A 4,486-nucleotide genomic window follows, 5' to 3' on the forward strand; every position below is an offset into this window, starting at 1 on the left:
GCAGATTTCGTTTTAATTATTCATGCACGGTGAGCCAAAATAAAAACCTGCATTAATTCAGAAACGTTCACAAATAAAATAAAAAAAACAAGTTTTTAATTGAAAGTAAGGAACGACGTTAAAACTTGAAACGAACAGAAATTATTCCGTATATGAAAGGGACTGTCCCCCCCTCAACGCCTCGCTCTTTACGCTAAAGTTTGACTTTCTCACAACTCAATTTTTTTTAAACAATAAAATTTTGTTTTAATTGCAAATATTTTTAATTAACTTTAACGAAAATCCCACCATCAGATTCAGCTTAGCAAAGAACATTATTAAAGAAGCTTCAAACTCCTATCAGCAAAAATGTGGAATTTTGCATTTTAAAATAAAAGCTGCATTAACTAAAAAACGATCAGAAATTAAATAAAAAAAACAAGTTTTTTAAACTGAAAGTAAGGAGCGACATTAAAACTTTAAACGAACAGAAATTATTCCGCATATGAAAGGGGCTGTCCCCTCCTCAATGCCTCGCTCTTTATGCTAAAGTTTGACTCTGTCTCACAACTTTATTTTTTAAAACAATAAAAAACTTTAGCGTAAAGAGCGAGGCACTGAGGAGGGGACAGCCCCTTTCATATACGGAATAATTTTTGTTCGTTTTAAGTTTTAATGTCGCTCCTTACTTTCAGTTTAAAAAAATTGTTTTTTTTTATTTAATTAAAATATAAAACTGATACTTGCATGGTGGAAATAACGAAAAAAAATTGATGTCGGGGGTGTTGGCATTTAACGATAAAGATCAGATGAGATGTATTCTAAGAAAAAGTCCAAAAAAAGCGCGACAAATAACCGACACTGATCTCCATAAAGGCTCCATGCCCTGTAAATGACAAGACAGCAAATAACAAGCTTGTTATTTGCTGTCTTGTCATTTACAGGGCATGGAGCCTTTGTTCTTCAATAGACCATCTAAAACAGATTGTTTCTGATGGGCTACCTGACGTTGTTGGTTTATGCGAGACTTTTTTAGATTCTAAAAATGATATGCTTTTGGATTTGCAAGGTTATAAAATAGAACCACTGAATCAACAAAAGATGGCCAAGGGTGGTCTTGCTTTTTATATTTCTAATAGTGTCCCATATTCTCTTAAAATGGTTTTATCCATAAATACCGAAGGTGTCTTTGAGTCAATTTTTGTAGACATTAATTGAAGAGGTAGGGACTTAATTATTGATATTATTTATCGATCTCTTAGAGGCTCTATTCCATTGTTTCTACGCACCCTTAATGATATACTGGATACTATCCTAAAACCGTCGACTGATTTGATCATTATGGGCGATTTTAATACAAACTTGAATGATATAAAGTTTTCTGCATCTTTGGATTTTCTGTCGTGCCATGTTTGCCGCAGGTACTTGACCTTCTGTATGTATTCCATCTCGCATAACAGAGAGTACGTCATCGCTGACAGACAATATTTTCTGTACGGCTACCTTGATCCAAAATTGTGTTTTAGTGAGCGACATTTCCGATCATTTCCCTGTTTACTCTAGACACTGTTTTAATAAACTGACTATTGAGAGGACTTGTGAGTCTAGTAAGAGGCCTTTTAGGTTTGGTGAAGTGGAATTGATGACTTCTTAGGTCAAGATTGGGAGAAATTTCTTGGGGTGGTTTTGAGAGTGATTCTGACTTTTGTAATTTATTTGATACTTTTTATGAGTCTATTAAAGATACTGTTGTTGATATTTGTTCTGTTTCTTCTTCTAATCGCAAGTGTAACAATACTTTTCCTCTAAATTCTTGGATGACGCCGGCTCTCCTTAGGAGTTGTAGTAGAAAAAATAATCTCTGGAGGGCCTTTTAGTCTGCTAGCCCTCCAATGAAAGCTATCTGCTCTCAGCGATTTAATATTTATAGGAATATTTATAATTCTGTTTGTCGAAAGGCCAAGTCCCAGTATTATTTTAATTGATTTTTCAGATTGTGGTAAAGATATACGAAAAACTTGGCGGGTTATAAATTCTGTGCTTAGGCCCTCTTTTCATTCTCCATCAGCCCCTTCTTTTTGGATCTTGATGGCAAAATCATCAAAGGTGAACTGAATGTTCAAGATGCATTTACTTCATATTTTGCGAATATTGGTAAAAGGACCACTTCGGCTGTTGGTTCTTCTCCGTCAGGATTCAGTTTCAGGTCTCATCTTGGGCCACCTTGTATGAAGTCAATATTTTTGGAAGCAGCGACGGAGAAAGAAATTGCTAAAATTGTCATGGGATTGAAAAATTGTCCGTCGTCTGGCCCTGATAATATTCCTACTAAAGTAATTAAGTTCATACTTCCTTCCATTATTTATCCCTTAACAAAACTTATTAACCTCTCCTTTCAGCATGGTATTTTCCCGAGTAGTCTCAAGCGTGCTCGAGTCATCATATTATATAAGGGGGGGACACGAAATGATCTAGTCAACTATCTGCCAATTTCTTTGTTGTCTGTACTTAGCAAAATATTTGAGAAGGCGATGCTTTCTCGTCTTAATCATTTTCTTACTTTTAAAGATTTTTTTCACGATTTTCAATTTTGTTTTCGAGCAAATCATTCGACTGAGCATGCTTGTGCGGTTTTACTGAATTATTTTTACTCTGTCATAGACTCCTATTTGATTCCTGCTGCTTTGTTTCTGGATGTTCGTAAAGCCTTTCATTCTTTAACCCACAGTGTTCTTCTATTTAAACTTTCTCATTTTGGCGTAAGAGGTAGTGCGTTTTATTGGTTCAAGTCTTTCTTGTCTGGTAGAATAATTTCTGTTCATCCATTTTTTCGCTAACCATCAAGTGTTGACCAGGGGGCTCCTCAAGGGTCAGTTTTAGGGCCGGTACTGTTTTTAATTTGCATACATGCCCTAATTTTTGAAGTTGGAAATAAAAATCCTCTTTATTGCTGTCGTCTATGTCATCCAACAGTCTCCCTTACCCATAATTATAGTTTGCATACCTCGGATTCTCTTGTTACTTTTACCGATGATACCACCCTTATTACTTCTGGGAGAACAGAGGATGAAGTTCGTACAAAGTTAGTGGACCGCTTTGAGAGACTTTCGATTTGGTTTGATGCTAACTTTCTTGCCTTAAATGTTTCTAAAACTAGTTTTTTAGTTTTTTCTCGTATATCCCAGGCTTGCCCTCAATTATCTGAAATTCATATATCCAAAGGCTTTATTAGTAGACCAAAGGATGGCCATGACCGTTTCCTAGGTATCCTCCTAGATGAAAATATATCTTTCAAACACCATATTGATTTGATTAAAATGAAGGTATGCAGAAACCTCGGTATTCTAAGAAAACTAAAGCATATCTTTCCAGGACCAATTCTAAGAATCCTATTTCATAGCTTAAGTCATTCTTATGTTTCCTATTGTTCAGTCATATGGATGTCTACTTTCCCTTCTTTTCTCAAATCGCTTTCAAATATTTGTGATAAAGCTATAAATCTTATCCAGGATGTAAATCGTTCGGCAACTAAACCGTTACTTGATATTAAAAAACTTGATATTCTTTCCTGTGCGTCTTTCGCTCTTCTTCAGCTCCATGGCGATATTCCTAGGTCGCTTAGGTTTACGTCTTCTTTTGTATCTGATCGGTCAAATTATCAACTCCGTAGTTCTCTAAATATCCAAATTCCCCATACACCAACAATAAGATTCGATTTTAATCCTCTTGTTGCGTGTCATTTGACATGGAACACCCTTCCCGATTCGGCTCGAGAATGCCACTCGTTTGGCACCTTCAAAAGACTAGTAAAAAAATATTTGTTTTCGTGTGATTAATTTTCTTTGCTTTTTTCTGCTGCCAAGTTTTTTTTTTTTTTTTTTTTTTTTTTTTTTTTTTTTTAGATGTTTTGATTCACTGTAGTTTGATAAAGTTTATTTAGTGAACCGTCCTTGTTTTTTTTTTTTTTTTTTTTTTTTTTTTTTTTTTTTTTTTAATATTATATGTTTAAATATTGATGTTATGTCTTTATTGTTTAAATCTTAAGCGTTTAAATGTTTAATGTTTATTTGATATTTTCATAATCCCCCTCCTACAGGCCATGGAGCTTTTGTGGGGATTTGTAGATTGTTATGTAATTATTTTACTAATATATGGAAAATAAACCTATCTATCTATCTTTCTATCTATCGATCTATTAGAATAGGACAATTATATCAAAGAAATTGTGTTTATTGTTGGTCCTTGCGATAATGAAAGTAAATAGACTAAAAAAAAAAAAAAATATGTTAGGCACAATTTTCGTCTAGTTTTTTCTAGTCTGAATCAATAAAGCGTCTATTAGAAAGCTAAACTCTTTATTTTAATCATATGCAAAGAGAAACGAGATTATGGAATTTTTTATGACTATTTTTACTTCCAGTGAAAATGAAATTTTCTTATTTTTATGAAAAAATGGGAATTTTTAACTTCCAATTTATAAAAGCATACGAAGGATTTGCTAGTTTAC

The sequence above is a fragment of the Artemia sp. Qi Xiang Cuo genome, unplaced genomic scaffold (assembly GCF_049724085.1).
Source record: "Artemia sp. Qi Xiang Cuo unplaced genomic scaffold, ASM4972408v1 HiC_scaffold_28, whole genome shotgun sequence".
NCBI lineage: Eukaryota > Metazoa > Arthropoda > Branchiopoda > Anostraca > Artemiidae > Artemia > Artemia sp. Qi Xiang Cuo.